The sequence below is a fragment of the Sinocyclocheilus anshuiensis genome, unplaced genomic scaffold, assembly GCF_001515605.1.
Source record: "Sinocyclocheilus anshuiensis isolate Anshui unplaced genomic scaffold, SAMN03320099.WGS_v1.1 scaffold3, whole genome shotgun sequence".
NCBI lineage: Eukaryota > Metazoa > Chordata > Actinopteri > Cypriniformes > Cyprinidae > Sinocyclocheilus > Sinocyclocheilus anshuiensis.
Genome location: NW_015548205.1, coordinates 732,085 through 745,712, shown reverse-complemented (window position 1 = coordinate 745,712; position 13,628 = coordinate 732,085). Strand labels below are relative to the sequence as shown.

At 37.4% G+C, this 13,628-nt stretch overlaps 1 protein-coding gene across 2 annotated transcripts in view; it reads right to left on the bottom strand.

The window, feature by feature from the left end:
• Positions 1 to 13,628, bottom strand: part of lpar1 (lysophosphatidic acid receptor 1) — a 63,680-nt gene that overhangs the window by 24,026 nt on the left and 26,026 nt on the right. The window contains exon 1 of one of the 2 annotated variants that reach the window (XM_016440230.1): positions 1,296 to 1,510. The exons of the other annotated variant lie outside the window; for it this stretch is intronic. The gene's annotated coding sequence lies outside the window, so the exon portion shown is untranslated. Of the gene's footprint in view, positions 1 to 1,295; positions 1,511 to 13,628 lie in introns of those variants that run through there. 2 annotated transcript variants of the gene reach the window in all.

Below are 13,628 nucleotides of genomic sequence, written 5' to 3'. Positions count from 1 at the left end.
AAAATAAATAATAATAGGAAGCATTTTTTAATAATTTTCTATACATTTAATATAAACATAAATTATAATATAAATTACATTTCATATAAATATAATTTTTTATATAAATTAATTATATGAAAAATGAGTAGGTGACCTCTAGAGTACAAACAAATGAAAAATAATCACACATAACAATAATAATAATAATAATTTTCATCATCATCATCATCATCATCATAAAAAAATAATAATATATATATATATATATATATATAGTGTACATATAAATAAATAATCACACCTGATAATAATAACAATAATAATAATAATACAAAATAAATCTAAAAATACATTTTACTATAAAGTATCTTATTTGTTTAACACAACTGAATTACTTTGAATATACTTGATTGTAATGTTAGTAATATATTCTTTAAGAAATACAATTTACAGTCATCAGACAGCTTAACTGTGGTTTCATTTGTAATCGTACTACAACTACATAACAGGGTGACCACATCATGACTCAGTCTAATAATGAAATGAAAATAAATTTGCCTTTGAGATGATTTTCAGGTTCATCCTCCACAGTGGACTCAGAGCAGGACCAAACACACCTACACCTTATATACTGAATTTCAGAATGTAAACAGCATCAGAAGACTTTAATAAGACGATTGTTGTGCATTGACCTGAGTCTGTTCTGGTTTGGAATACATTATTCCAAGGCGTGTTTTTTGGGAGCCGGCCAGAAGGGCCAGGAATGTTTGACTGCTATCAGTCTGAATTTACCTCAAACCAGAACGGGTTGTTACAACAGTACAACACAGTATGAAACAATCCCCCTTTTGTTAGGTACATGTTATCAGCTTCTTGTGAGAGTTTAGTCTATGTGGAAAAGTGGGGGAGGTATTATTGTAAATTGGGGCAAACACTGAAGTTTGACACCTTTTGGGAACGGGATGGCACCTATGCATACACCCAAAATGAAAACCCTTGAAAGAGTCTGATTTATATATTCTAATTTATGCATCACTGAACTCATACGAGTAAGACTTAAGAGGCTAAAAATGAATAAAGATGTTATTATCATTACTTTTTTTTTTTCCATTCAGTTCCTCAGACTCTTCTGTCGGACACTGCCACGCGTTTCTGTCTCTGAGATCAGAAATGTGCATGATCTGCTGAGCTTACATGTTTATCTACCTCACATTATACATTTAACTAGGCTATTCGGAGAGAGAGAAAAAGAGATATAATTTCTCATTTACTATTTTCAGATATTAAACCTTGGCATTTGATAGGCTACTTACTTGGAGTAGAGACAGTGAAATCCAACAAAGTTATTCCAAAACTCACTCGTAACTCCTCAAAAAGTACAAAAAGCTCCCAGGCGCGTCTGGTTAAGAGAGATGGCTCGACTGATGTTTAGCACTGTTTAGTCCACGGCTGTTTGGAATATTCATTTTATTCCCTCGCAGTTGCGTGCATGTGAGCTGGAATAATTCACCTCTGTCCCGTTACTCAGAGAACAATTGCTGCACTGAGAGGTAGCGGCAACACTCTCACAGAGAGAGAGAGAGAGAGAGAGAGAGAGATGTGTGAGTGAGGTCACACACACACACACACACACACACACACACACACACACGCGCAGCAGACACACAAATGCAAACACTCAGTGTACTGTAGGCGCGCTCTGGTGTGGCGTGCGTGTCATTCAAAACACATTGTCAACTCACTCAGTAAAGTTTATAAGCAGCCAGTGAACTACCTTACTTTCAGAGATGAAGTACCGAAGCACAAATACTTTGTTCTGGTATCAGTACTTTACTATTTATTTTTCGGACAACTTTTTACTTTCACTCCTTACATTTTTACACAAATATCTACTTGCTACTTCTTACATTTTCAAACCAGGCTCGTTACTTTAGTTTTAATCTGTATTTTCGCCATTCGATAACAAATCTCTAATAAATAATGCATCTGTTAGTCTTGACTGACATCAAATACACTATAGGGGAGAGCGGGCACAAAATAACACTTTTTGACTTTCTCAGTTTGTGTAAATCTACATGGGGTTCAGAATATACTTTTTTTATCCACAGTAATTTTACACTTGTCTAGTACAAATATGACGCTTTGTTTCGTGATTACAGTGTATACGTTTTTCTTTATTTACCCTCAAAAAATGGAAGTGAAATGTGACAACATGCCCCGTAGGTGGGGTACATTGTAACATCTGAGGGGCACGTTGTAACATGACCATATAACAGCTTAAAATGTTATCTGATCGAATTAAAAAAATTAAGACAAACTAAAATATTTTGTTAATAAAATAAAATATATATATTTTCAAATAAAACAATGGCGTTTTTTTAAGAATTAAAAATAATCTGATTTTGGAGTTTGACAATGAACACATTGCAATCATGCTTGGGACGGCCCATATAAACGAGCAAAAATACTTTATATGTCTTGAAATAATTTCTAAACATTAAACATTGACTGTCAGTCTTTATTCACCTGTTTCTCATTAAAATTCATTAAAGTAAATAGTGTTAATTACATCGCTAATGTCATAGAATAGCACATTGTAACGCAGTGTTGCAACATGCCCCATCTGCGCAACTGGAGTTTAAGACCAGTTGCTGTCTTCTGCTAGTTAGCAAAGCATTAAAATATATAGACACCGATAAATAACAGATTGGAGATTAAAATAGCAGATTTGTCTCATTTTAAATGATTAATAAAAACAGATATGAAATTTACTTAAGCCAGATTTTTAATTTTACTATGGTAAAATAAATGTTCATGTCACGCTCAACAGGAAGGGACCCAAATGCAGAGTGAGTGAAACAAGATTTATTGAAGACACACAAGTTCACAGCACAGGGGTGGACAATCTTGGGACAGCTCCAACCAGCAGGGAAATATCAATGCCCTGAGAGGTAGACAGTCAGGGGTACAGTCTCAGTCGTTGGTCAAATCGGGGCGGAAGGATGGGGAGGAAACCAGAGCAGAGAACAGCAGAGTGAAGGGGCTCAAAGCAGGCAGCATCAGAGATTCGGTTCTTAGCACCAGGCTTGGTTGGCGGGCCGCCTTGGGGAACCAACAGGCAGGGAGTCTCAGGCTGGTAGAACAGGACTGGAGGGAACACACAGCACGAACACACAAATACACAACAAAACACCACACAACACCACTACTCAGCGCGACACTCAGAGAAACAACATTATGTACAAAAGGGGGAAAAATAAAATAAAAAGTAAAGCAAAACTAAACAAACATAATGGAAATATCTAAGTTTAGACTAAAAAACAACTAAAGTATAAAATATAAACAGCTCAGAATAGAAACAAGATTGAAGAACAACTAAATATGATATTACAAGTAAATTTAAACAAGATACTAAAGAACAAAACCAAAATCAGAAGATAGAAAAATCAGGTGCAAAAACTACAAGGATACACAATAACAGGGCAAGACTGGAATATAGAGCAGCAAGTCAGTAACGGTCTCTATGGGACAAGACAAACCAGCCACCACAAGAGGAAAAACAGCACAATATAAAGGGAGGAAAGTACACGAGGGCCAGGTGAGCCCAATTACAGAAACGAGGACAAGACAAGGCCTAAACAAGTGGGCGTGACCAAGGGAAACAAGGAGGTGGGACCACAGGAACACATGGCAAGCATAAACAAAGACAAAACAATGTGTGAAAACACAAGATAAAAAGAAACATTAAACAAAGACAACACGGACAAAGCTGTCAGGGCAGAGTTTTTTTTAGGTGAGAATGTTGTTGTTTAGACTTAAAATATGTGGTTTGTTAATAAACATAAAGTCTATTTAAAAATTAGCTTAGACGTTTTCGGAGATGTGAGCTCCAACGCATCAACCTCACCTCGGCCATATCTTTTGGAATTTGCTCTGATATCTCTACAGTGGTTAAACATGAGATATTACTCGTTTTGGGTAAACCTAACGAGCAGTCTTTGGTCTCATTAATCTATTATTTGTTCCAGAGCAAATAGTATTGGCCGAGGGCTAAGTCTCATAACGTCTCATAACTCATAATATTTTATGTAACTTTAATGCTGTATATCAGAGCGCTGCCTTTGTACATTTGACTGAATTATTACATGTGATTATTCAATAAATAATAGTTTATATAAATGATAGTTTAATATTTAATGATACATTTAGTACTGAGAAACGGTGTGTGTGTTTGTGATGGTAATTTTAGTAACATTGTTCCGCCATTAGATGGCGACTATTTTATGAATGAGTCAGCAGTAAAGACTTTTATATTGAAAGAGACTGAAACAGGGTTGTAAACATGGAAGTTATTTTTACTTTCAACAAAACCTTGTAAGACACAGCCAACAAATGCAGTGAGCAGCGCTATCATCAGGAATCATCCTTAACAGATGAAAGGATAGTAATAGATAATAGGCAAATATACAAACATTCAAACTAATGTTTAATTGTGATAATGAGATTGAGCTGAAGAATGAATTCAGAATCAGATGCAGGTAATCACACTTGCTCAGTCCATCTCTATCTCTCTGTGTGTGTGTGTGTATGTATGTATGTATGTATGTGTTTATATATATAAGGCCTACCTATTAGTATTATTTAATTACTGTACTGTATGTCAATATTTGGACGTTTAGATGATTCTGCCATGTGTTTGCCCTTTGTCCCGACCTATTCTCTACCTTTCTCTGTCTTTGATTAACAGTGCACAGAACACTCAACCAGTAAACCATAAACAAGCCTGTAAATGTACATATGCTATCCAAACAAGCATACTTCCGTAGAATGAAAACACTTACCACCATGTGACATTACAATCACTCTCACACACACACACACACACACATACTGACTTCTATTGCTTTTATACACAGCTAGTTATAAATAGATATAAGTTTTATATATATATATATATATACAGTACCGTATGTACATATTAATCAAACTTTATTATCTAAGGTAATCTCTGTTTTTGTTGGTTGAGGATGTTGTTATTATTATTATTATTATTAGTAGTAGTAGTAGTAGTAGTAGTAGTATTTTGCAGTATTTTTTTTTCTGTAATTTATTCACAGTTCCTGAATACCACTTTAGTAAATGAACATCAGTGCTGTTATCATTTTTCCTAGCTTGAAGATTTTTCGACTTGAAGATGATTCACAAGTTCGCCTGTGCATCTAGTCCTGATGGTTAATGGTAGACAAACATGGCTTGCTGTCCTCGACGGAGGCTTGAACCCAAGGCTCGGCCTGAGCGCCGAGTTCAACACCCCACCATTGCGGTACTACATAGAGGGAGAAAAACAGGATAGAGGAGGAGATGGGGAGGTGGAGGGATGCCAGAAGAATTGTCACTGGGACAGCGCAATGACTGCTTCTTATATACTGTACACTCGTAATGACGATTGACAGGACTGAATTATTAGGCTCCTCCCAAAACTACATTTGGAACTTCATCTTAGGAGACTTGGATATGAATGTAATGACCAGACAAGTACTAAGAAGACTCAGAGTCAGAGATGACTTTGGATCAACTTGGAAATTACTTTGGAGACTTGGAGATGACGTTGTTTACCGGACAATGACTGTGATGACTCAGAACTGACTTTGGATTGACTGGAGATGACTTGAGAGACTTCGAGATGACTTAGAAGACTTGGAGATGACATTGATGACAATGACTATGAAAACTCTTTGGATCAACTTTGGATCAAATTGCAGATGATTTTAGTGACTTAAAGATAATTTTGATGACCAGAAAATGACTATGAAGACTTAGAGATGATTTTGGATGAACTTAGAGATGACTTTGGAGACCTATTCGCACGGGATTAGTATTACCTGGTGACCTCCAGTCATTTGTAATAATTGTGGAGGTTGTCTGTGATCTTAATCCTGTGCGAATCGGCCATGTCTGTAATTTGTAAAGTAAAAATTCCCCCGCAAATTACCTACCATATTTCGCCGAATACCGAGGTCCTGTGATAATATTAGTCCTGTGCGAATCGGCATCTCTGTGATTCGGCCTGCATTTGGCGGGTCGCATATAATTTTTCGAGGTTTTTGTTTGCTGTGCGCCTTTTTATCCATCTTCCGCGAAGAATGGAGCTGCTTTGGAGTGTTTGATAGTATTTTGGGTGCTGTCATCATATCGCTACACCATACATTTTGCAGAAAGAGAAAGCTGAAAAGGTTTTGAGGTTAATGTGTTACAAATAAATCAAGCATAAAGCTTGAGATATTATTTTAACCTGGTGAAATGTAAATGACACAGCGCACAAAACTATATTAGTTTATTTTTTTTAAGTAACTTGTGCATTGTTTTACTTACTTGTTTATGACATATCCGACCGAACTACAAACTTTCCAGTGATGTCTGTGAGAAAGGGATATTCACTCGACAAACTCGTGCATCTGCGCCGCCGCGCGCTCAATCCACTCAGCGTGATTTGCTTATCAGCTCGCACACATCAGCTATACAGGCGTTAATACTGAATGTTTAACATTATATTCATTGCATACATATACTTCGTACACATCCTTAATCTCTAATAACTCCATTCTGCTGTCTGTTGTTCTGTTGTCAGTGCTTCTTTGTCTGAATATGGCACTTATCACATGTTGTGTGGTATCGGCGTTTGGTATCGGGGCATTTTAACGAGTACGAGTACAGAAGCTCAGTATCGGGCCGATACCGATACCAGTATCGGTATCGGTGCATCCCTAGTAAAAATCATTATTTTGGTTGTATTTTTACACTTTTTGTGCTTTATCAGCACACATTAAAAACACTTTCACACAAAACATAATGAAAGAAAGCTAAATTAATCATGAATGAAAGCAACTTTCACACAAAAAAACAAAAAGATAGAAGTATAGGTGAAAAGCACCCGGATGACCTACAGTGCCTTGCGAAAGTATTCATACCCCTTAATTTTTTTTTACACGTTTTGTTATGTTGCTGCCTTATGTTAAACTGCTTTAAATTAATTTTTTTCCCACAACAATCTACACTTCATACACCATAATGGTAAAGCAAAAAACAGGTTTTTAACATCTTCGCAAATGTATTAAAAATAAAAAACTTAAATGATTCCATTGCGTAAGTATTCATACCCTTATCTGAGACAGTTACAGTTTAGCTCAGAATCATTCATATTGCTTGTAGATGTTATTACACTTAGAGTGAAGTTAACCTGTGGCAAATTCAATTGAATGGATATGATTTGGAAAGGCACACACATCTTAATAAAAGGTCTAACAGCTGATAATGCATATCAGAGCAAAAACCAAGCACTGAGGTCAAAATAACTGTCTGTAGAGCTCAGAGACAGGATTGCGTCAAGCCACACGTCTGGGGAAGAGTTCAGAAAGAAATTCTGCTTCATTGAAGGGTCACAGAAGCATGTAGTCCAGTCCTACCTCCTGGTCAAACTGAGCATTTGATGGAGAAGGGCTTTGGTTAGAGTGGTGACCAAGAACCTGATGGTCACTCTAGTTGAGCTCCATGATCATATATGCAGATGGGAGAAACCTACAGAAGGACAAACATCATTGCAACACTCCACTGATCTGGGCTTTATGGTGGTGTGGCAAGACTCAATCCTCTCTTCAGTTAAGACGCATGAAAACACACTTAGAATTTGCAAAAAAGCAACTAAAGGACCCTCAGACTCTGAGAAATAATATTCTCTGGTCTGATGAACCTCAATTCCAAGCATCATGTTTGAAGGAAACCAACTCTGCTCATCACCTGCAGAGTGCAATCCCAAAAGTAAAGTGTTAGAAGCAGCCTCATGCTGTGGGGCTGTTTTTCAGTGGCAGGGACTGAGGGACTCGTCAGAGTAGAAGAAAAGCTCAATGCACCAAAATATTGAGTTAGCCTTAATGAAAACCCATTCCAGAGCATTCAGAACCTCAGACTGGGCAGAAGATTCACCTTCCAACAGGACAATGGACCTAAACACACAGCAAGAGTGGCTTATAGACAACTGTGTGAATGTCCTTGAGTGGCCCAGCCAGAGCCTGGGATTGAACCCAGTCAAATATTTCTGGAGAAACCTGAAAATGTGCATCTGCCCCCATCCAACCTCACAAAGCTTGAGAGGTGAACAGGTGAGGAGAAGAATGGCAGATAATTGCCAAATGCTGATAAGCAAAGCTTGTCGCATCAAACAAAAAAGACTTGAGGCTGTAAAGGTGCTTCATCTAAATATTTAGTTAAGGGTATGAATACTTATGCAATGTACTTATTTCTGTTTTTTTATTTTTTATTAATTTACGAAGTTCTGCCAATTCTGTTTTTGCTTTGTCAGTATGGTGTATGGAGTGTAGATTGATGTGGAAAAAAAGTACATTTAAGCAGTTTAACATAAGGCAGCAACATAACAAAACGTGGAAAAAAAATGAATACTTGAATACTTTCGCAAGGCACTGTACATCCGGCAAGATCCCGAAGTCTACAATGGACACTTTACTATCCCATCAGCCAGGGACTTAAACGACCACAATGAATTGGGTGTAAACATGGTCAAGGTTGGGAAGAGCAGTTTTCAGTTTTAGTAATTGTTCTTTGAAGTCCTGGAAATTAAGTCCCTACAAAAAAACAAAAACAACAAAAAAAAACACAGATATGTCATTAAAATACTGCACCACTTATATACATATATAAATGCTGTTTCACATTACATAAAAGTAGAAAACGTTTCTTGTTGTTCCTGCAAATTGTGGTCCAACATGATTCCATGACAGCCCTTCACATGAAGATGGATGCATTTTACAGTGCAATCAGTTGTTTAAATGAAACTGTGCTTAAATTTCTTCTGAAGTTCGCAGAACAGAATACCAAGAAGCAACATGTGACTTACAACTGGGTTTAACAAGCTTTCCTTCTTTTTATAAACTGTCAAGCTTCGAGCCAATAGCACCAATGTTTCTTCCTGCGGTAAACATTGTGAGATTGTCTGTTCAGTGCATTCATAACATGAAAATGTCAAATGTCCTTGCAGTCAGCTGCACTGCCCAGTGTAATAAACTTTCTATTGAGATTTTATTTAAAAAAAAATAAATAAATAAAAAATCATCAATCAACAAGATTATCATATTAGCATGGCAGCGCCAGCATGACACTGAAATCATAGCCACATTCTTCCTCATTCTTCCAGACATGTCATAACTCAACTGACTTCTTACTCCATATTTTTCAGAGGGAGTAGAGGCATTTCTAAACATGTATTCCGGGGCCAGGGGAGTTGACAGGAGACCTGGTGTCTCTTGTTTCTGCCAGAACAGGCCGGCCGAACAGTTAGAACAAGAGTTCAGGACATGAGGGTGAGAGAGTGAGAGGAAACAGGAGGTCATATGGTGGAGGGGTTGGCGACCTTCCGGACTGCTGTCAGAGACAGATTAAATAAACTACAGATAGAGGCGATGAGCTATGGTGTCTTAGTAGGTTCCTAGCAAAATGACAGGGGACCTTTGCTGAAGGCGTCTTTGATTGGAAAATGTTTTACTGGAATCTGTAGTAAACACACTTTAGCTAAGAATTGGGTCAAACAAGACTAATGAGCCGACTCCCACATGTATGCTGTAATGACTTTGTCAAGCTGAAAGAAGTGACGCTTACATCTTGCTAGCAAATCACAACAGCACATAGTCAAGACATACAGTCCATAACACTCTCAAACAGTCACTTCAGAATAGATCCCAGAAGTGCTTTAAAAAAATTGATTTCAGTCGAAATAAATCAATAATTTGTCGTTTTAAAATGTCATCTGCTCTATATGCTTTTGTCCAAAATTGTGCATTGTGTGGTTATGTTTGATCGATCCGTTCAGCATGCGTCTGTTTTCCAAATAATCCACACATAAGATGAAGTCAATAGATGCACAAGTACTGTATCTTTAATTAAGCCCATTTGCATTTAAGATATTTACTCTAACTTTTGATAGAAAGGACATACGAAGAAAATAAACCAAATATCCTCAAAATGTCATATAAAATTCAATTTAATCACCTAAATTGGATCCAGTGTTAATGAAAACTGCCCCAACGCTTTCATTTTTCAAGATTAGTGGCAGATTTCGTGAACCACTCTAAATACTGCATGTGCTACATTTAAAGTAATTAGCTAAAAAAAAGCCTTTTAAGCTTGATAGACAAAATGGCAGACAGCAACAATGGATAGCAACCGACATCTCATTTATACTTAGATATTTATAAAAGATCATTTAAAGCTGTGCATGTAAACATTTTTGTGTTGGGGAGTAACTAACTAACTAAATGTAGTTATGGTACTGAAAGTCCGAAATGATGTGGGTCCATTGTCAGTAGTGTAGCAATTTATAAAGCATATCTCGCAGAGAAGTTACGGTTACTTTATTTTAGAGCATACATGAATCACCTCGTAGCAGATCTATACAGGTGGAGCTGGGGAAGGTGGAGGGTGGAGGGTTTCTAAAGCAAGCTGCACTGCTACGGCAAGCACTAGTCATATATTTGAATGTTGAGCAGCGAGCTCATTGGCTACCGATACAGGAGAGAACCAATCAGCTGTGCCATGTGATAATGATGTCATTAGGTCAGATTGAGTTAGACCTATCGGACTGTGCCATCTAGAGTTTCATGCCAGAACTCTGTATTCATTTAAGTTAGGGCTAGGGGTAGGTTCAGGGTTAGTACCTAGTTAATACCCAGTTACTGTAATTGCTATGATAAGTACATAGTATGTACACGCAAAACAGGCCTTTGAAATAAAATGCTTACAAATTCACTTTAAAACCAAGCACCTTTTTGTTGGTCAATATGGCAAATTTGCACGAGCAACTTGTTGTGAGGTGTGCATTGTGAAATCTTCCTCCCTCACTGCAAATTCTCAATCTTGGATTCCTATTGAAAAACTGCTCGGTTCCAGTCAACACACCTGTGGTCCAAGCAAGTCTATGAGGTGTAATCACTCACTAGCACCCTCTTTACATCCAAACGCCAGACTCATCAACATCACTTTGTTGATTCTTGAAGTGAACGTTTGCTTGTTTGGTGATTAGATTCATTGTTTTGGACTGCCGCCTTGAACTGTCCAGTGTTCAATAACTGTGGATTGTCCTAGCCACGATGTGGTGTGCTGTTTTGCTTCTTGTCCGGTGTGTAACTACCTCTAAAGCCTGGTGTGAACACCATAATAGCAGCTGTTGGACTGTAGCCGTTGGACTGTATGCTGTGAAGCAGAATCCAAACCACAAAATATGCTGATGACCAGCTAAAATGGTCTTTCAACCGGGTAGTGCTTGGGAATGTACAATTCCTGAGAACTTTGAGACATTCCTGAGTTGTCATTTTCTAACTGATATGGAATGTGGCCCATCACTGAAAGCTCTCTGGCATAACCATTTCTCCCAGATGAACATTCCTTTCAGGATGTGAGATCTTCTACATGCGGGTTGTAAGGAACGGTTGAGTGACTCACGGAGCCTCTTTCTCTACAGATGTTAGTTATTGAGTCAGTGAGGTCAGTAATCACATTTTCACTGCGTGTTAGCGATACCTCACCATGGGTGTGTCCTGGGGGTCATGGCAGGATTGGCGAATCCCTTTGAAGCCGACTGCAACTCCCAGTCCCACAGATTCAAAGGAATTTCTGAGTTAATGCCTTCCATATAGGCACACATAAACCGGGGTGCTTCAGTATTACCATTCTATCTCTTTGTTCTCTCTGTTGGGGAAAAAATGAAGAGAGATGCTTCGTAGAAAAAAAAAAACATAAAACAGGATCTTTAAAGGCATCTGAGGTCTGGTCCATATTACCCCAAGTATCTACGTGGTTTTGATCAACCAATCAATTCACAAGCTGAGCAAACAGGTGCTATCCAGCCATCTAATAAACATATTTTCCTTGTGTTGGTTTTGGATAAAGCTACTGGTTGCTTTTGAGCAAGAATTACTGTTAACACAGTTATTTTGTTAGTTATTATATTAATTGCATTGCTATTATACATTAATTATTTTTTCGAAGCAGTCAGACTTCTAGATTTCACCCACTATCAGATTACCAAATGGTTCAAAACATCCTTGAAGTTGGGCTCTTTTAACTTGGACCAGTAAGCAAGCACCTAATGACCACTCAGAACACCTAGCAACCACACAGCAATACCCTGGCAACCATCCACAACATCTTAGCATTGTAGCAGTGCATTTTGCATAGGCCAGCAACACTCATGTTCTTCATAAAATGTCAAAATCTAGTTTTACTCCAGTGCATGTGTGACACCAAAATTAACCTGACAGAAGAAGCAACAAGCAAAGTGAACTACTGATCGCTTCATTCCTGAGTTTGTTGTTTCGCCCTCTAACATCACAAATGGAAAAGAATGGAAAAGCCATTATTTGAAACAAAAAAGCCCTGTTATTTAGAGGAGAACTTGGTGTAGTTTGACATAAGGAACCAATTAACCCCCTCTCAACCCCCAACCCCCTACCCTACTCTGCCTCTGTCTCGGCCATCCTGGAGAGAGAGCAGAGGAACTTGTTGGCAGTAGACTTACCACCAGGTTATGAACATCTGCGTTTTTGTATTACGGCCTGATAACAATAACATCTGAGCATCTGTTTTGGAATTTGTATTATTCTTTTTTTTTTACATTATGATAGCGATAACAATATATATGGGCCAATGTCACAATGCAAAATATGGGTCATTTTTGAGTCCAAATTAATTAAACTATACAAAAATACATTAAAATACAATTTATGAAGACAATTTAAACTTCTGCTTTGAAGAGCATTAATATATTTTTGATAATTTTTTTGTGCAGATTGATTTTTTTTTCTGCATGCCTAGGTGCTGCAACCAAACTGACTTTGTGGCAAATTAAAAACTCAAAGTAAAATGAGTTTGGCTATAGATATTTTAGTATTATTTATATAATTTTATACAGGGCCTAAAACTAACTTTTTGCCACACCTGCCAATGGCCGGTGACATGATAAAATTTACCGGCAAAAATTGTTTTTTACCGGCCACGAAACTCTTTTAGCATTACTAAAAGTTTGTATTATTACTACAATGACTAAATATATTTACAATATTTTTTATTTGTCCTGCTGGTGCATTTTCCCTCAATTTTCCCTATTAATTATAGCCATTCAACATTACAGTATAATTGAAAGTCATTATTTTTAACAATTAATAGGCTCTGAAATATATAACAACTTTTAATTTAAGTGATTTTAAAACAATCTTCACATAAACTATATTATATATGCATAAACCATACATATTAATCTGTATTCAAGCTATAAAACTTAATTAGCGATTAGAACAGTCCAAGGATTTCTCTTTCACATATCCGATTTTCTCCCAACTCTTTATGGTCATTTAAGACTTTTTTACGGTTATTTAAGACTTTATAACTCATTTAAGACTACGTTTACAAGGTAACTCGCCAAAACCGCACATTTTGACATAATTGTGTGTGTTTTCGTGTGTTGAAGCGCTACTGGTGAGCTGTCTGAAGCGGCTCAGGGTATGTGTGTAGCCGAACGCGCAGCCGAACGAATAGGGATGCACCTCGGGCCCGATACTGGTCTCCTGTACTCGTACTCGTACTCG